The sequence below is a fragment of the Rousettus aegyptiacus genome, unplaced genomic scaffold, assembly GCF_014176215.1.
Source record: "Rousettus aegyptiacus isolate mRouAeg1 unplaced genomic scaffold, mRouAeg1.p scaffold_m13_p_1, whole genome shotgun sequence".
NCBI lineage: Eukaryota > Metazoa > Chordata > Mammalia > Chiroptera > Pteropodidae > Rousettus > Rousettus aegyptiacus.
The window spans coordinates 119138651-119160184 of NW_023416284.1; the positions used below are offsets into that span (position 1 = coordinate 119138651).

A 21534-nucleotide genomic window follows, 5' to 3' on the forward strand; every position below is an offset into this window, starting at 1 on the left:
CAGAGGAGTTGCTTGCAAATATATTTTCCCATTCAAATAGTTGTCTCTTTACCTTGTTGATGGTTTCTTTGGCTGAGCAGAAGTTTTTTAGTTTGATGTAGCCCCATTCATTTATTTTTGCTTTTATTTTCCTGCCTCTGAGGTCAAATTCATTTAATCCTCTTTAAGTCCAAGGTCCTTGAGTTTAGTTCCAATGTTTTCTTTTATGCATTTTATTTTTTCATGTCTTATATTCAGATCCTTAATCCATTTTCAGTTAACTTTGGCGTGTGGTGATAGACAACAGTCTAGTTTCATTCTTTTATAGGTGGCTTTCCATTTTTCCCAGCACCATTTATTGAAGAGGCTTTCCTTTCACCACTGTTTGTTTTTGGATTTCTGTTAAAAATTATTTGCCCATATAAATATGTGTTTACTTTTGGACTCTCGATTCTGTTCCGCTGGTCCATGTGTCTGTTTTGCTGCCAATGCCATGCCGTTTTGATTACAGTCTCTTTGTAGTATAATTTGAAGACAGGCAGAGTGATCTCTCCAGCCTCATTCTTTTTTCTCAGGATGGCTTTGACAATTCAGGGTCTTTTGTGCTCCCATACAAATCTTATAATTTTTGTTCTATTTCTTTAAAAAAAGCCAATGAGATTTTGATGGGGATTGCATTAAATCTGTATAATGCTTTAGGTAATATGGTCATTTTAACTATACTGATTCTTCCAATCCAAGAACACAGAATATCTTCCCATTTCTTTGTATCTTCTTCAATTTCTTTTAATAGGGTGTTATAGTTTTCATTGTATAGGTCCTTCACATGTTACATTGAATTTATTGCTAGGTATTTTATTCTTTTTCTTGCAACTGCAAAAGAAATTACTTTTTCTGACACTTCATTATTAGGGAATAGGAATGTTATGGATTTTTGAATGTTGATTTTGTATCCAGAAACTTTACTGTTATTTGCTTATTGTTTCTAGTAGTGTTCTTATGGAGTCTTGAGGGTTTTCTATATAGAAAATCATGTCATGTGCAAGTAGTGACAGTTTGACCTTATTTTCTATTTGGATGCCTTTTATCTCTTTCTCTTGCCTAATTGTACTCCCTAGGACCTCCAATTTTATATTGAATAACAGTGGCGGTAGTGGACAGCCTTGCCTTGTTAGAGGGAAGGTTTTTAGTTTTTCACCATTAAGTATAATGTTGGCTGAGGGTTTGTCATATATGGCCTTTATTATATTAAGGTACTTTCCTTTTATACTGATTTTGTTAAGTGTTTTGATGATAAATGGATGCCATATCTTGTCAAAGGCTTTTTCTGCATCTATTGATATGATCATATGATTCTTACTTTTTAATTTGTATATTAGGTGTATCGCAATAATCGGTTTGTTTATGTTGAACTATCCCTATGCCCCTAGGATTAAGCCCTCTTGATTGTGGTATGTAATCTTTTTAATATGTTGTTGTATTCGGTTCACTAGTATCTTATTTAGGATGTTTGCATCTGTGTTCATAAGAGCTACTGGTTTGTAGTTTTCTTTTTTGTGTTATCCTTACCAGGTTTTGGTATCGGAGTAATATTGGCCTCATAAAATGAGTTGGGAAGTATTGCCTCCTCTTTGATTTTTTGGAAGAGTTTGAGGAGAATAGGTATTAAATCTTCTTTGAATGTTTGGTAGAATTCACTGGTGAAGCCATTTGGCCCTGAACTTTAACTTTTTGGTAGGTTTTTGATGATTGTTTCAATTTCCATACTGCTGATCAATCTATTTAGATTTTCCAGTTCATCTTGATTCAATCTAGGAAGATTATATTTTTCTAAGTATTGGTGCATTTCTTCTAGGTTATTAAATTTGGTGTTATATACTTTTTCATAGCATTCTTGTACCTTCCTTTGTGTTTCTGCGATGTCAGTTGTAATTTCCCCTCTTTCATCCCTGATTTTGTTTATTTGTGTCCTTTCTCTTTTTTCTTTAGTGTGTCTAGCCAGGCATTTGTCAATTTTACTAACCTTCTCAAAGAACCAGCTCTTTGTTGCATTTATTTTTTCTATTGTGTTTTTGTTTTCAATTTCATTTATTTCTGCTCTAATTCTGATGATTCTTTCTTGCTGCTGACTTTAGGCTTCATTTGCTCTTCCTTGTCTAGTCTTTAAAGATGAAGAGTTAGATTGCTTATTTGGGCTCGTTCTGTTTTTGGAGATAGGCCCATAATGATAAGAACTTTCCTCTTATGACCACTTTTTCTGTGTCCCAAAAGTTTTGATATGTTGTACTATTATTATCATTCATTTCTATGTATCTCTCGATCTCTCTTTTTATTTCTTCTATGACCAAGTTATTCTTCAGTAGCCTGTTGTTTAATCTCCATGTATTTGTTGTTCTTCCTGATTTCTTTTTGCAGTTGATCTCTAGTTTCAAAGCATTATGACAAGAGATTATGGATGATATGATTTCAACGCTCTTATATTTGTTGAGTCTATTTCTGTGTCCCAGTATGTGGTCGATTCTTGAGAATGTTCCATGTGCACTAGAGAAGAATGTATAAGCAGCTGTTTTGGGATGGAAGGCTCTGTAAATTATGTCCAGTTGGTCTAATGTGTTATTTAAGGATGGTATTTCCTTATTGATTTTCTGTTTGGATGATCCGTCCATATTCGACAGTGGGTATTTAGGTCCCCTACTATGATCATGTTTTGGTCTGTTTCTCCCTTTAGTTCTGTTAGTAATAGCTTTACATATTTTGGGGCTCCCTGATTGGAAGCATAGACATTAATAAGTGTTATGTCTTCTTGGTGCAAGATTCCCTTTATCATTATGAAGTGTCCCTCAGTATCTTTCTTTACCTTTTTATTCTGAAGTCTATTTTGTCTGATATTACTGCAACTCCTGCTTTTCTCTGAATGCCATTTGCTTGAAATATCATTTTCCGCCCTTTCACTTTGTGTCTATATTTGTCTGGAGCTGAGATGTGTATCCTAAAGGCAGTATATGGTTGAGTTCTGTTTTTTTGATCCAATCTGCAACTCTGTGCCTTTTTATTGGTGAGTTCAGTTCATTTACATTTGGGTGATTATTGAAATATGAAGTCTTCTTATAGTCATTTTATCTTTTGCTTTCTGGTAGCTCAATGTTTCCATAGCTTCCTTGTCCTTATGTTTCTGTTTTCTTTATTTTGGTTGACTTTTGTGGGTTTTCCCTCTGGTCCTTCTTGTTTTATGTCACACACTTCAGTTCTGAATCTTTGGTGTGTGGTTACCATTACGAATATGTAAAGGATAGTTTTTTATATACAGTCATCCATTTTCTTCTGTGCATGCCTTATCTCCATGCCCCTTTGCAAATCTGAATCTTTGAATTCTCCCCTTTTCACTTATTGTTATCTCATTTTGCTCCTATATATGCTGAATGTTCATTACTATCTTGCTATAGCAATTCTCTTCTTATTATTTAAGCTTATAATGCCCTGTTCATAGTAAAGATTACAGACCTCTCTTATTTGACTGATAGTCACTTTACTCCTAATTATGTGGGGTTTTTTTAAATCATTTGGTTTTAGGTGAGCTGACCCCTTTCAGTATTTCCTGTAGTGCAGGCCTCATAGTAGAGAATTTCCTCAATTTTTGTATGTCTAGAAAGGTCCTTATTTCTCCTTTATATCTAAAGGAGAGCCTAGCTGGATACTAATAATGTAGGCTGGTAGTTCCTTTCACTTAATAGTTTAAATATTTGTTTCCATTTCTTTCTAGCTTGTAAGGTTTGCTCTGAGAAGTCCAATGATAATCTAATGGGTTTTCCTTTATACATTACTATTTGCTTCTCCCTGGCTGCCCTGAGAATTCTATCTTTGTCATTGATTTTTGATAACTTTAATACAATGTGTCTTGGTGAAGGCCTTTTTGGGTTGAGATTAGTGGATGTTCTATTGACTTCTTGAATTCCAAGCTCCAGCTCATTCCTTAGATTTGGGAAATCCTCCTAAACTATTTGTCTGAAAATGCTTTCTAGTCCCTGCTCCTTTTCCTGCCTTTGGTGATGCCCATTATTCTTATGTTTCTTCTCTTGACGGTATCAGTTAGTTCTTTTATTTCTCTTTCATTATTTTTTCATTCTTTGGTTTCTCTCTTCTTTATGCTTTATTTCTAGATTTCTGTCTTTTATACCACTGATATTTTCCTCCATTTGGTCAACTCTATTTCTCAAGTTTGCTGCTTCGTTTTTCAATTCTTGCAGTGCGTTTTTTATCTCTAGAAGTTCTAGTTGGTTCTTTTTGAGGGGTTCAATCTTCTTACTCTGCTCATCTAGTTGTTTTTTCAATTCCTTAAATTGTTGGTATGACATGTTTTGGAACTCACCATTTTTTCAGAAGTACCATCCTGAATTCTCTGTCATTTAAGTTGCATATTTCTATGCCCGTGAGCTTATTTTCCGGAGACTTTTCTCTTTTTTTCTGAGATGCCTTGTCATTTTGGTTGTTCATGGTATTTAATGGACTATTTCTCTGCCTAGACATTAATGGAAATGTATTCTGCTTTTTTCCACAAAGATTTATTATATAAAGGTCTCTTTAGCCTGGTGCAAAGAAGGCACTTTTCTTTCGGTTTCCGGTAGGTGGCATCTAAGCCTCTTGAATCCCTGCTTTATATAAAGCCTTAATAATTTTCTTGTAGATATTTCATCATGCTCGTTACCCTTAGTTTCAGTCCCTGTCAGTGTCAGCGACAGTCTTGGTAGCATTTGCTCAGATTCCTCTGGGGCTCCGTGGTGTTCAGTTATGGGGGGAGGGGTCCTCTGGGTTGGGAGTTGGAGGCTGTGGCTCAGCCTTGGTTTTGCAACCACAGCCAGTAAAAATCAACTGTTGTTTTTCTGCAGTCCTATCTCTCTTCTCCACTTTCTGCCCTGGTGACTGGGTTCTGCCACTGGCTGTGTGGAACTCACAGTACTCCCAGGCAGGGCTGTTCAGAGAAGTCATCACACCTTTTCCCCTCCCCCTCTTCCTGCAGGGAGCTTTGAAGGTTGTGATAGGTTGTGACCTGTGGTAGCCCTTATGCGCGAATCCCACGCTCAGATGTGCTGGTATGCAGTTTAGGTGTTTTTTGAGTTTTAGATGTTCAGCTGATTGTTGTTTCAAGGGGAGAGATCTGAGGACATCTCTCACTTTGCCATGTTTCCCAGAGTGCAATCACTTCTAAGTGATCTCCCAGCCTCCAATCCTGCCTAACTCCTCCTATACCTTTCCCCACAACACACACTGTGGCTAGAGTGATTTTCTTAAAATGCAAAACTTCCCTTCCGTTCTCTCACTTATAATTATTAAATGTTTCGCAATTTCCTCATTAAAACTCTTATCACATAAGAGTCTTTTTTATTTTGATCCTTTCTTTTCCATCAAGACTCATGATATTTCCCTTTGCCTCAGACTCTAGAGCTCTCTGTGAATACTTCTTCTCTCCCAGAAAAGGCTTCTGTCCCACATGCCTTCTTACTCATCCTTCTGGAATCGGTCTGAGCACTTCCTCAAGGACGTTTCCCCGAATCCCTCAACTTTTAATTTAGTTTATTTGCAATTTTCTTGTATTAACTTATGAAGTATTAATGGAAAGAGCTTCACTTTTTATTTTTATTAAATTGAACAGTATGAAATTATTGTTTTTAAGTTGTATATTAACAACTTCATGTAATTTAGCTTGATATAACTTAGTGCTGAACATAATATCTAGCACTAAGTAAGTGTTAAATCACTTTTTTGTTAAAGAAAGAGTAAGTTTTACCGATATTGGGGTGAGGGAGGAATTATTCATGACATTTGTGTTTGAGATTTATCTCCAAAGTTTAAAAATAAAACAATAAAGCCTTCACTTTTATAGGATAAGATCAAATATTTAATATTTTAAGATCAAAAACAAAATTGTCATCATCTAAGTCAGCAAAGTAATGTTAAATTAATGATTCTAGCCATATCATTGTTTTAAACTCTATCATAAAATTTCTTTAACCCAAGATAAGAATCATTAGTTAGGATATTGGGCACATTAAAAATCAAACAAAAATGCATTTAAACACTTAGCATATAAATTACAGAGTATTCTTTTAACATGGTCTACATGAGAATTTTTTCATGCAGAAGAAATAGAATTGTTATTGAATATTTGGTCTTCTGCCATCCTGTGGTTAATTTTCAGTTAACAGTATGTGGTAAAATCAAACACTTTTTCAGTCATTCTTGGCTTAGATGGATGTTTAAAAGAAGGCTACCTGCTGAATTGGAAATGAAAAAACATTGATTGAACATAGTGAAATCAGTTTGACCTTTTAGTGTTTTACATCTGTTTGTTTCCTACTAATTTTCAAATGGGTTGACTTATCTCTATCAACTTTGCTATTCTTCAATTTTACATATCAAGATCAAGGCCAATCTTAGAAGAAATCTTTCAGTATACAAAATTTGTCTTCAGGAAATTCCTAACCTTCAGGAGAGACTAGAACATTTCTTGAGCGAAATTACAAAAAGGATTCAATATGTCCCAGATAGCCCACCTCTGTGTCTTCTCCAGTTTTTTTCTCTTTTTGGTATCTTTTTTCCTTCCCTCATGGGATCAGACACATTTCCAATTAGAAATCGAAAGGTTTTTCTCCTAATGTAGGAAGTGTAGACATCAATGACAAGAGCAAGAGTGGCTAAAAAAGCAGGCAGGCTTTCCCACTACTCCTGAAAGCATTTCATGTTCCATCTTGCTCTGTGGAATGTGGTACTATATTAATTGTAAAAACGGAGAAAATTAATTTAACCTCTCTGAGCTTCTATTTTGTCATCTGAAAAATGGATTAAAATACTACCTATCTCAAAAATTTGAGGATTATACAAGAAACTGCATATATGGATCATAGCAGAGTACCTGACATGTAGTGAGTGTCTGGTATCTGTCACCTATTGATATTGTCCATCCCCAAATGGGTGATGTCTAGCTTATCACTTCAGATCAGAAGTAGAAATCCACACTCGAACTTCAGCAGTCTGGTGTACCCATCATCCAGATCTCCCAATGGTAATATCTTGCATAACTATAATACAAATACAGTCTCGAAAATTGATATAGGTACAATACACAGTTTGTTCAGTTTTCATTAAGTTTGTATGCATGTATTTGTGTGTATACATATGTGTGTGTAGTTCTATAAAATTTTATCATATCTGTAGATTTGTGTAAACATAGCAATCGAGATACAGACTATTTCATCACCACACTCCATTGTACTACCCCTTTCTAACCTTACCTGCTCTCCTCACTTCCCATGTCTACCCTCAGACAAGCACTTATCTATACTTTATCTCTACACTTTGACTATTTCAAGGATGTTTTATAAATGGAATCACATAGCATGTAACCTTTTGAGATCATCTCTTTATATTCAGCACAATTCCCTTGAGATACATACAAGTTGCTATGTATATCAATAGTTTGTTTCTTTGTGTTGCTAAATACTATTCCATGCTATAGAGGTAACACAACTATTTTAGTATTTGTTAGAAAATATGAATTGTTTCAAGTTTTTGTCTATTAGAAATAAAGCTGCTATGAACATTTGTTTATACATTTTTGTGTGAACATACATTTTTATTTCTCTGAGATAAATGTTCAAGAATACAATTATTAGGTCATAAAGTATATGCATATTTAGTCTGGTAAAAAAAAACTGTCAAATTATTTCCCAAAATAACTGCACTGTTTTCCATTCCCACCAGAAATGTAAAACTGATCCAGTTTCTCTGAATTTTCATCAATATTTGGTATTATCACACTACTCTATTTTAGCCACTTTAATCAGTGTGTAGTGATATCACATTGTGGTTTTATCCATTTGATGTCTGCAGAGTATAAAATGATATTTCTTGTTTCATTCATGATATGATCATTTGTATCCTCTTTTTATTTATCTGTTTGCTAGCAGGTTAAATTTTTTTTTTTCAAAAAATTGGCTTTCTTTTTTCTTAACTTTCTATTTTTTTCTTTTAATTTTATGGAACTTCTGCTCTTATTTAATTATTTTCTTCCTTATGCTTGTCTGTTTATTTTATCTTCTTTTTCTAGTTTCTTAATATGAAGATTTAGGTTATCGATTTGAGACTTTTTTCTTTTCTAATGTAAGTATGTAATACTAGAAATTTCCTCTTAACACTGTTTTAGCTGCATCTAAAAAATCTTGATGTGTTGTTTTTGTTGTTGCTGTTTTCATTCAGTTCAAGTATTTTTATTTTCTTTGGGACTTCCTCTTTGACCCATTAAGCATATAAAATGTGTTGCTAAGTTCCCAAGAGTTTAGAAATTTTCCTATTATTTTTCTGTTATTAATTTTATTTTGATTCCATTGTAGTCAGAGAACACTGTGAATAATTTCAATTATTTTAAATTTGGTGAAGTTCATTTTATGGCCCAGGATATAATCTATCACAGTAAATCTGTGAGTTCTTGGAAGAATGTGAATTCAGTTGCTGAGTGTAGTGTTCTGTAATGGACAATTAGATCTTGTTGGTTGATGGTGCTGTTGGGTTCTTCTATATCTTTACTAATTTTCTTTTTATTTGTTCTATCAATTGTTGAAAAAGGGAGTTGGTGTCTCTACCCATAATAAGAACTTTTTTCTTTCATTTCTATCATTTTACTTCACATATTCTGGAACTCTGTTGTATGGTGTATACACATTTAGGATTGCTAAGGTTTTTTGCTGAATTGACTCCTTTATCATTATGTAATGATTGTCTCTGTCCCTGCTAATTTTCTTTGTTCTGAAGTATACTTTATCTGTTTATTAATTTAGCCATTTCTGCGCTATTTTGATTGATATTTTCATGGTACATATTTTTCTGTTCTTTTATTTTCAACCTACTTATATTATTATATTGAGTTTCTTTCAACCTACTTATATTGTTATATTGAGTTTCTTACAGACAGTAGATAGTTGAATCAGGTTTTCAAATCCACCCTGCCAGTCTCTGTCTTTTAATTGATGCATTTATCTCATTTACATTTAATGTAATTATTGATATTTTAAGACATATCTGGCACTTTGTTTTTTGGTTTCTATTTTGTGTCTGATTTTCATTCCTGTATTTTCTTTTTTCTGACTTTCTGAGGATTACTTTCAGCATATTTTATAATTTAATTTTGAGTTATTTATAGTATTTATGAGTGTATTTATTTATATAGATTTTTTTAGGGATTTCTATAGGTATTAAATTATGTATATAAAATTTGTCACAGTCTACTAGTGTCACCAATTTATCAATTCCAATAAAGTATAGAAAACTTACTTCCTTTAACATTCCTTTATCTTCCCCCATTTATAATATATTTGTCTGAAATACTGTCTTTACATATATTATATACACGCGGTGTTATAATTTTTGCTTCAATCATAAAATATAATTTTAAAAACTCCACAAAGAAAGTTTATTGGATTTTTTATTTATGTTTTTCTTTTCCTTTGTGTTGAGATTCCCCCTTTCATAATTTCTCTTTGTTTAGGAAAATATCATTTGGTCATTTTTTTTAGGTTAGGTCTTGCTGGCAACAAATTCTCTTAGTTTTTATCCATCTGCGAATGTCTTGATTCCCCCTTCATTCCTGAAGGGTATTTTCACTGCATATAGAATTCTTTGTTGACAGTTCTTTCTTTTAACAGTTGAAAAGTATTGTCACATTTCCTTCTGACCTCATGATTTCTAATGAGAAATTTACTATCACTCAAATTTTTTTTTTTTGCTTGTAAGGAAATTAATGTTTTGCTCTTGATTTTTTTCCAGATTTTTTTCTTTGTCTTTAGCTTTCAGAAATTTGATTGTAATGTGTCTTGGTAGAGATTTCACTGCATTTATCCTGTTTAGTATTTTCTCAACTATTCATTTTCTTGAATCTGTAGATTTATGTCCTTTGCCTAATTTGAGGAAATGTGATTAATTATTTATTTGAATATTTTTAAACCCCACTGTCTTTTTTCTATCCTTTTGGGATTCTGATGGCACAAAGATTTAAATTTTTGTTATAGCACCCACAGATCTCTGAGGTTTTGTTCATTTTTTTTTCAGTCCATTTCCACTCTGTTTTATCAATTAGTATTCTCTACTGTTCTGAATCAATTGTTTTATGTTCTATATTCAGATTCTTTCCTCTGCCATTTTTTTATGCTATTAAACCCATCAACTTTAAAATTTTGGTTATTTTATCTTCAATTCTGAAATTTCTATATGGTTCTTTTTTATATCTTCTAATTTTTTTTCCTCTTTCTGTAGTCTTCTTACTTCATTGCTGAGATTTTCTATTTTTTTTCAATTATTTCAAACTTGTTGAAACATTTTCGTGATGTCTGCTTTAAAATCCTTGTCATATAATTCCAACATCTGTTTCACCTTGTTCTCATATGTTGATTATCTTTTCTTGTTTGAGGTGATATTTGCTGTGTTTTGTATGACAAGTGATTTTCTATTGCATCTGAATATTTTGGTTCCTGTGTTATGAGATTCTGGATCTTATTTAAATAATCTGTTAGCAGACCTCCTCTGACATCATGCCCATGGGAAAAGGGGAACACTACTTCATTACTGTTAGATGGGAATAGAAGTCCATGCTTCCCACCTAGCCTCAGTTGATACCTCGGTGAAGAAGGCCTGTTGCTACTGGGTAAATGTGGGATTTCAGGCTGCCGACTAGGCTTCTACTGTCACTGCCCTAACTTGGAGGGGAAGAATGTCTCATTACTGCTCCTGACATGGCCTCCACAGACACTGTGAGGGTGGGTAAGATGGGAGTTTGTTAGCTTTGGGAAGGGAAAAAAGTTCTAGCTTCCTGCTCTGTCCTCGCTGATTCTACCCCAGTGATGAAGGTGGCAACTTGTTATAGCCTCACAAGGGTGAAAATTTATCAGGGTGGGAATACAGTCACGATTTTGTCCAACATGTTTGGCTAGTGTAGGGAGAGAGGTTATTGTCTAAAAGCTTTCTATCTTGCTGTGCTACTCCTTTTCTTGTTCTGTTATTTATGAGAGTATTCTCTTTTTCTACACTCATTGAGGTTTCCAGGTCCCTCCTCCAGCACACAGTCAGGGATGTGAAGCAAGAAAGGAAGCCCAGGGAACTCACCACAGTGTCTTTTCGCAGGCCCCAAGGCATCTAGCTGGACTGCTTGCTTCTCTCCATATTTCAGTTTCTTCCAATGTTTGTTCAATATGTAATCCAGTATTTTTAACTTTATTTAGAGGGAGTAATAAGGGAAGTGCAATTATTCCATCTTGTCTCCAAAACTCGACCGGGTTTCTCTCAATATGGTTTCCAATTATATTTCTCTAATTACTAATTATGTAGCACAACTTTTTATGTACTTATTTGCCATTTGTATATCCTCTTTGGTGAAATGTTTGCTATATAGATATAGCTTATTTAAAAATAAGATTCCATTCAGAGAACAATAAAATAATAAAAAGCATCTAACAATATAACCCCATAATTTGCAAGATAAATATATCAATAAATTGTGCTTATTAAAGCCAAAGTAACATAAATTCATCCATTGAATAGACAGTTTCAGAATGTACAAAAGGAAACTAAAATTTATTGAAGTGGTAAAAAAATGACTTCATAAGAAGGAGGTATCAAAGTACAGAGGGCTGCTCTTTTTTTCTAAAAGTAATTTAGGAATTTGAATTTATAAATAATGGTTAAAATTAGAACATAATTAATAATAGTTAATTAAGCCATATGAGAATATCAATCCTCTTTAAATCAAATTGTCATCATGGTAGAGGCAAATGAAAACTTTTAAATTGTAATTGAAAAAAGAGATTCTTCTTAAAATGTTGATGATTATTATAGTCTTAAATCTTCTTGAAAATACTGCATTAAATTTTTTTTCTTAAACTAAAGTAATAACATTTTCTTCAAACTGCTGCTAAAAATAAAATACACAGACAACTTCTAATATGATTTGGATGTCAATATCATCATCATTGTCTACGGCCATGCTACCCTGAACAAGCCCGATCCCATCTGATCTCAGAAGCTAAGCAGAGTTGGGCCTGGTTAGTACTTGGATGGGAGACCATCTAGGAAGACCAAGTGCTGTAGGCATAAAAAAAAAAAATTAGAGATTGTAAGCTGACAAGGTCCTTGCAATCAGTGAGGTCAACCAAGGGTTGTATAAAACAAAAAAAAAATCATCATCATTTACTTGGTTGTCAATATCGTCATCGACTTTTCTCTTTGAACCAATACCACTGTGTGAGAAGCAAACCATAAAGGAGAAATCTTTGAAGACATTGCAAAATGGCACAACACATAAAAAAATGTGAAAGTATGATGGCTAATTTTATATATCAACTTAACGTGGCCACAGGCCACCCAAATATCTGATTAATATTATTTCTATGGCAGCACAATTTATAAATGCCAAGATATGGAAGCAACATAAACACTCATCAACAGACAATTGGATAAAAAAATTATGGTTCATATATACAATGGAATATTACTCAGTCATTAAAAAATGAAATCCTACCATTTGCAGTGACATGGATGGACCTAGAGGTTATTATGCTGAGTGAAATAAGTCAGACAGAGAAAGATAGATAACATATGATTTCACTTATAAGTGGTATCTAAGGAACAAAGAGAACAAATTAATCAAAAACAGACTCACAAATATAGTGGACAGTTTGGTAATGGACAGAGAGGAGGGGTTTGGGGGACTGGGAGAATGGGGTGAAGGATTTAAGAAGTACAAATTAATAGTTGATAGTTGGTAATGGGGATGGGGAGCATGGTGTAGGGGATACAGTTAGCATTAATATGATGGCTAGAGGGAGGGCCAGGGAAGGGAGAGAGCAATTGGGAGTATCATTTTATGAACTATATAGATGTCTAACCACTATACTATATACTTAAACTAATTTGAATAAATAAATTAAATATATATATATACACACACACATTATTTCTGGGTATGTCTATGAGGATGTTCCCAGATAAGATTAACATTTGAATTGGTGGACTGAAAAAAGCCTATGGCCATCTCCAAAGTGGGTGGGCCTTATCCAATCTATTGAGGACCTGAATAAAACAAAGAGGTGAAGAGAGGGGAAGTTCTCACTCTGTATGTCTGACTGCTAGAGCTGAGACATCAGTCTTCTCCTGTCCCGGGGCTGAAATTTATGCCATAGACTTGCCTAGTAATCGGATCTTAAAATTTGGACCAGAACTTATGCCATTGGTTCCTCTGGTTCTCAATCCTTCAGACTCAGACTGGAACCATAACACCAGCTTTTCTGGATCTCTAGCTTTCAGACAGCAGACTGTGGGAATTCTCAGCCTCCATATGGCATAGCCAACTCCTTATAATCAATCTCTCTCTCTCTCTCTCTCATCATCATCATCATCATCATCATCATCGTCATCATCATCATTGAGCTTGACTATCTCTGGGGACATATGTTCACCCTCTCCAGAATAAAAAGGGAAAACCTTCCATACCTAATGGACAATTCTAATAATTAAATTAACATAAGACAGATTAATAGAAAAAAATTTATTACATATGTACATATTACATGTGGAGGGTTCCATAAAAATAAGAGACCTTGAGAAGTTAAACTTTATATGCCACTCTGGACTAAGGAGAAAAATCAGGGGTCTGAGATTTTGAAGGGGAAGTGGGGAAATCACAGATAGATGAGAAAGAGCAAACATGTGGGAAATTCCTACTGGACCCCCCCAGAAATAATGGGACACAGAAGGGAATCCAACATACAGGGTTTGCTGATTTCACCATCTGCCACACTAAATTCATGCTAAAATGAGTAGCTAAAGCGAATAGCTCCCTTCCTTTAAGCAGGTTTTTCTATCGGAATTACTTTAGGCAGGTAAAGGAGAGGGGGTCACAGGTTCTTTCTGAGTCTTGTGTTTCTTAGTAAACCGCCTAAAATCAATATCCAGAAAGGTGTATTTGGGAGTGGCAAACTCTAGTTCCCCTCACAGAGAAAAATAAAACCATGTTCAATCTGTAGCAGGTAATAAATTACTTTTTCTTTGGCTGGACTGTCTCTTAAACATATTTTTCCCAGTGAATTTAATCAAATAGTTTATTCTGCGGCAAAACTCTGAAAATGAACAAGTTGTCCTGGCAATAGGCTTTTATCTTCCCAGGAATTGGTCAACAAAAGCATTTTGTGAGTGTTCGTGTACACTGAGAACTGAACGAGGTGCTATGTAATTAGAAAGATGTGAGTGTGATTAATAGCAGCCAGAAAATATTTATGAAGAAGAATCTAGAGTTCCCACATACTTTTCCTTGCACTTTCTTTAGTCTCTTGAAAAAGTTATAAAGTCAATTATGAAGGGGAAGCTATTAGTACGCAGGATATTTGAGAGAAGAACATTCTGAAATCTGACTTCTCAGAGGAATTGATTGCTAATAGCCTTTAACTTCAGTACATTTCAGATAAAATTCCTAAAACTAAAGCTTCTCTTCTACTTTATACATATATAAAAGATCTTATGATCACTTCACTCACCTAAGTGATCATATTGCATAAGAAGCAGACAAACTTTGGACTCAAATATACCCCTCTTGGAAGGGAGCTTTGAAAGGCTATGCCAAGAAAGTTCTAATCTCCTGGCTTAAGTGTTTTTTAACTCTTGGCATGATTTTCTATTATTTCATTTTGTGCCTAACTGAGTATTTCTCACTTATTCAGTTCTGTTAATTCCCAAGAAGCATTTTATTTTTTTCTTCCTCCTTTGGTTTTTCTTTCCTTGTCAGAAAGGAACATCACTCCCACAGTTGTTTTCTTCTTTTCTGCCAGAATAGAGTTCTAAAATTATTTCATTGTGCCAAGTGGTGAGGTCTTTTCACCCTCTAATAAAATACTGTTGACAGAACTTAAGCCATTGTACAAAACATATAGTTTACAGACTCTTTCCTCATTTGTAAAGTTAACTTTATTCTTATGATGCACCTTTCAAAACTAGTCCAAGCAGAGCATAGCTACAAAGAGGCAAATTATGTTTAGATAGTGTGGGGAGAGCTCAACACTCTAGCACAGAAAACTGCATGAGTTTTTCAAATGCTAAAATATCTATATGTATTTAGAGAAATATAAATGTGCATTGTATATATCAAAGAATGTTTATCTGCACAGAAGGATTATGGTCACAAACTAGATAAAAAATTAGAAGAATAATCACATGAACAAATTACTTGAAAGGGACGTTTACTCTTTCTCCATTAATAGAGTTTAGTAATCATTTTTTTTTTCCGATTTTCCCTTCGAAGAATCTCACAGAAATTCAAGATGAGAGGGGTTAAATGGTTCCCAGATATAATAACATTCCTAAAAAATGATCCTTCAGACTATGCCTAACCACCTCTAGCAATGGAAAACACCATTTTCAAAGACTGCATTTTCCTTGAATTTCTGGCTTTCATGGAATAACTTAGTGCCTTTAAGTATAACCACGTCAAATAACCACTGCCTCTACCCAGGAAGCTGACTCTCATCATCCATAATCATTCCTCAGAATGAGCCAATGTTTTTAACCCTAAAACTTGGACCCATTGATTCTAGCTTTGCCTTCTTACACCACACAGAAGAAATCTAATCCATCTTCTGTATAAAAACACTGTATTCAAAAGACCACCCATCATGTGCCCTCCCTCAAATCTTCATTCCTATAAATTAAACATCCCATTCTCTTACATCCATGGGATATGGTTTTTAGACCACTAGCTATTCCAAACACCTCCCTCTGGATACCCTTTCAGGAATCTCTTTATCTTTGAACAGATGATTTCTAGTGAGGTCTAATCAACACACAATCCAGCGAGACCACTTAGACACTTTCTATAAACCTAGCCTAAACCACAGGAGCTTTCTTAGTGAACACATCTGCTCTTTATTCACTGAGCTGACAGTTGGCTAAACCAAATCTCCTCTATACTAGAATTATATAATTTGACTTCTAATCCAAACATATAACTTTGCATTCAGGCCTTTTACATTCTGTATGTTATCTTTACCTATATAAACATTCTAGCTTTTTAAAGTTACTTTTGATTCCTACTTCTTTATCCAACATATTTATTATTATTCTTAATCTCTGAATTTGATTCAATATATGCCATAGATGTATTTTTCTAAGTCCACTTATTTAAAATGTTGAATAAAACAGCATGAAACAGAGTCTTTTGTTATATCCCCTAGAGAAATACATACAGATTGACATCAATCTAATAACCTTTCCCACTCCTTTTTGGGAATAACCACTCTGGCCCAACTACTTCATCCTGACCTTCAGAAATAATCAACTGTTTCCCTTTAACATTGGATGAAATAGGAAAGTCCATCAACACTACCAAGTTTTTACAGACCCACCATCACTTCTCCCAGGTACTCAGAGCCATACATTGTGATGGATACAACTGAGATTGTTATTACAAGTAGCAGGATGAACACATACGGGGATCCTTTCTCGTTCCAGGGTCCTTTGCATAGCATATTCTGTATATGTTAACCCCTGCTGCTCTATATTTTATACAAAAAAAAAAAATCCTATATGTATTTGACCTTAGACTAAATTCTGTGTGTTCTAAGAGGGCAAGGTTTGAATCAATGAATCCAAATTTTAAGGAGAAAGATATTGGCTCACTATGAGAAATGACCATAGATAATATGGAGGCAATTTCCTGGGTGGGAGCAGTGGCTATATGATATGTTTATACCTAAAGGTACTGAGTTATTCCAGGGAAGGAGCCGAGGTTTAGACTCATAGCATCACTCTCTGTATTGCATCGTGTCCAAGAAAATGAGTGGGTGTCCTCATCACAACCACCATTATTCTGCCACAGTGGCTAGACTGAATCCTTCAATACTAGGAACTCTCATATATACCCAGACCTTTTTTTATCACACACACATCCAAGCTGAGAACATATATGTCATGTTGGAAGTTCTCTTAAAACATGAATATATTACCAAGTTAACCTTATATATGCATTTGAGTTAAGGTGCTAATGTTGACCATAATTAAAATAACACACCAATTAACATCTGCATTTTGATAAACGTTGGAAGTTCCTTGAACCAAAGAAGTATAATTTGTGGGTTCTTAACATTCATGTCAAAAAATCAACTGTATTCCTCCAATGACATGCAAACCAGCCCTTACACCATTACTATCCTTTACTCCTATGCAGGAACTCCTCCAAAATAGAATTGATTACTCTCTTTATTTTTATTTTGTGTATTAATGACCAGCCCCGTTAACCTTCTCTAGTTAGAATAGATGATTTTATTTCAAAACCTGCCTGATTAATAAAGAGATTTTGTTCCAAAGTTCAGTTTTCTATATATTTAAAGCATCCTAAATGAGAACAAAATGTCAGAAAGATTTCAAAAGCAATACCCAAGAGGCAATTATCCACAGAAACAATAGTAATAACACTAATATCACCAAGTTTTGTAACAACTGGCCCTGGAATGTCAGCTTTCATTATAAAAGATCTCAAACACCATCACTGAAACTGCATCCCATCTTCACATTAAAATGTAATCAAGTTTTTGAAACTGTCATAACAACATCTGTTCCTAAAAGACAATTTACCAAACCCTGAGTGTTTTATGATACTTTTCACTCAATTTAATTGAAATTAAAGTAGTTCATATGTATGCAAACATATATATACATTTTTGGGTTGTTTAAAAGACATTTCAGTCAAAACTTTATTAGTCTCTTATCTTTGGCAATCCTAACGAGCTTACCAGTAAAAGAACTTGTTTTCAAGGGTTTGCATCAAAGCGGCTTGTTAAAAAAATTATTAAAATATACAGATCACAGTTTCATAAAGATTTAAAAGAAATTTTAAAAGGTTATTTTAAACTTTTAACTCTATAGGTTTAAGCCAAAGCTAAACTCAGAGAGATGAATAGTCAATTTTTTTTTTTTTAGTTATGGAGAAAAATTTCACATCCAAGAGCTTCCGTAGCATGTCATCATTTCTGTTATTTAAAATTACCTCCTAGTCATTGACTGAGATCAGAATAACTCTTAATTTCTAAAACTTGTCTCTGCGGCTGTCCCAGTGTTTTAGTGTGGAAAACAACAGCTCCCACTATTCTAATGCATCATGTACTCAGAAGCTCTTCTTAGGTTATCACCAATTGTCTTTTCTCAAGCTCAAATTCAGTAGGGATCCCAGAGGAAGATAGAGAAGAAACTTTTAAAACTTCTATCCCCAAAGAAGTTTGTTTGAGGTAGCTCAGTATGTCTCAGAATAACCATTGAATGTGTTTTACAGTTATAGTAATTAATTTTACTTTTATATTCGCTCCAAGATGGTAATTATCCCCATTTTGTGGGGGGGACGGCAGGTAACAGTATAGAATCAGACTGTGTGGGTTCGAATGGTCACTGTTTATAATACTGGTTAATTTGCCAAGTCATATGAACTTATTTAGTTTCTATTTCCTCATTCATAAAATGAGGATGATAATAAGATTGATGTGAGGAATAAATACCAAGATGTAGGAGACTTAGTCCTAAGCATGTATAAGCACTTCAGAAAGGTTAGTTTCTTCATCATTGTCATCATCATCACCATCATCTTCACAATTTAATTAAATAACTTACTCTAGGGCATAGAGTAAGAATTTAAGCTAGACTATCTGACTTTAAACTTCATATTTTGCCCACACCATGCTGTTTCCATTACATTTAACCTTGAACTACATAAGCAAAAAACAGAAGATAAAATTAATCAAGCATCACTAAGGAACTAGTAAGTGAAAACCACCACTTATCTAGATCCTGCATGCTCTAAATAAGTGATTCTAGTATAAATGATGCCAAGGCATCATTTCATCAACAGCATAGGAAGAGAACCTAAAATCTCCAAACAATATGATCTTCATATCTGACCTTCACAATAACCTGGGCATCAGATGGGGCTGGTAACAAAAGTTGAGATAAAATAAATGTTTTCTCAGATCACTGAGCTACTAAATATGGAACTGGGGTCCAAAGTCAAGTCTCAGGCTTCCAAGCTTAGAACTTTTACAACTGCTTATTATCCTCATCTTTTAACATATGTTATTTGCTTTAATCCTCACTTACTTTTGTAATTGTGTGCATAGTATATTGACCTTACTCAGTAAAATAAGTTTATTAGTTTGCCAAAGGAATCCAGTATACATGTTGAACATTACTGGCTGAAAATAATTTCCCCATTCCAAAGAAAAGAGAGGCTTTTGATGTTTATGCTACCCATCAGTTTTTAGCAGGTCTTAAACTGACTCTATTAACACTGGCCACACTGTTGATCACCATGGATTTGGCCGATATGCAGCCCCAGCATCATTATAGTCAGCATCCTGTACTAGCAGTCTTGGCCCTGATTATGAATTTCCTAAATAGTATTCATTTGGCTATATGCCTTTCAATATGGTTTCTTGAGTCTAAATCACACTGATGAATCTTTTTTCTTCTCTGCCTTTAGCAATCTGTGTTTACAGTACTATGCCACCCTCAGGAATTTTTGATTACAAAAGATTTGCCTATATAAAGATTTTGTAAACCTAGTAAAGATAGATTTTGGTACAAAATCAGATTATCTTAGAGACATATGTAAGAACATTCACAAGTGCATTTATTAATATTTGATGCGCTTAAAAAACCAGAGGGGAGGGAAGCATCTGTGGTGAGATGAACATATGTAGCAAGTTTGTTCACTGCTTGCTTGAGACTGTTGATCTGTCAATATATATGCTGGATAATTACTCAACTTGTAAGTGTTAAATCTGAGGAATCTGCTAAGAGAAGTACAGTAAAACAGAATAAGTTAGTACCCATAATAGAAACTATTAAAATGTATGGAGAAAGATGTTCCCCTTGTTAAACCATAGAAGAAATCATGGATATAAATTGTTTTAGTCAATACTTAAGAATTTGCGACGAGTATAAGAAAGAGATAATGTTCTCATTTCTTATGAAAAATGCTTTCTGATGAATTTTGATGCTAATCTCCAAATATTCCATACACTGTGATCAGTTTTGCAAAGCAATGGAAAAAGCCGTAAGTGCATTAGCAACAAAATGAACAAGACATGGAAGCAAACTAAAGAGACATTGGGACTTTTTGCGGGCAAAAAGTAGATGTGTCTTTACCCAATTTCAACATATTATAACTAGCATGAAGAATGTGTCTCCTTTGAAAGTCTAAATTTGGACTATAAGCTACCCAAGAGTTTTGTTTTCAGATACAAACATAAACATACACCAGCAATGGCCCCATCTCCCCTAAGTATTGCTATATAAAGTTTCAATTTATGCCAAGATATTTTTAGAAAAATGACATTCTTTGCCAACACTGTATAGAGTGATTATTTAGTTGCTTTTAAGCTTTACGTATTTACCCAAAAGCTTGCTCTTGTGCAAATGTATTGTAATAATCTTAATAGAATGTGTGGCTACTTTTCAAGATGCTCTATTAAACCAAGTACTCATTAAAATCTTTATTGGCTCTTTCCTCTTCACAAGTGGGAAGCAGTTGGAAGTATATTACCACCAGATGGAGTGGGAAATATATGCTCAGACTGGGTAATGCTACTCTGACATCAGGAATAGAAAAGTTTCCAGAAAACTCTCTTAAAGTGGAGAAAAGTGCTCACTCTACTTGTTTTGTGTTTTTTTGATATGGACATTACAGAGAACAGCATACATAAGCAATGTTTCCCAGGTTATTGCCCCTAAGCAAGGGATGGTAGTTGTGCCACACTAGCAGTACTCAACAGTGTTATGCCATCCCTGTCCCATTTGTAGAGTCTCACGGTGGCTCACAATGATACCCTATCTTGCTCTTGGCCCTGCTAACCTTCCTCACCACTATCATATACTAGGAAGCCTCTCACATCTGCTTCTAGCCTTGGGGCCTCTCTCCTTTCTAGCAGTGCTCTTTTTGACTCTCACAGTGGCCAACATGGGTGGCACTGGGGAATCCATCCTATGTCCCTAAGCCAGAGCTCTGCCACTCCCTTGTGGCTCTCCCATGTCCACATCACATTACTGACACTTGGCTTCATGGCTGCCAAGGTACCTTCCTCAGATAACTGTCAGCTTGTTTGTGTCCCACTGCTGAGGCCACTGCTCTGGGGTAGAGCATGGGCTTTGCCCTGAGGCTGCCTCACTGAGAGGCTGCATCTCCTTGATATTGCTCCAAAGTGAATTTGGACCCTTCAGAGATCCACACATCATTCCTTCCCCCGCATTTTAGGGGTTGTACCTCTTCTCTACTTACAGGAGATAGGAGGAAACCTCTTTCAATATCATCCTTAAAATTTGAAATGGATGATTCTCCTCTTGCTTCTACCTGGAAGTTATTTTCCATTACCGTATGAATCCTTCCTGCAGGTTATCAGCATCATAATCCTAATAGTTCTTTATGTTTTCTATGGATTTATTTCTTTCATTGAAAATCTAAATTAGGGATGTAAAAAAAAGTGAAGTCAA

General features: G+C 34.6%; 1 pseudogene; it reads left to right on the plus strand.

Annotated features, from left to right (window-relative positions):
• The first annotated feature begins 11989 nt into the window (after positions 1–11989).
• On the plus strand, positions 11990–12108 carry LOC118605550 (annotated as a pseudogene).
• The last annotated feature ends 9426 nt before the right edge of the window (positions 12109–21534 follow it).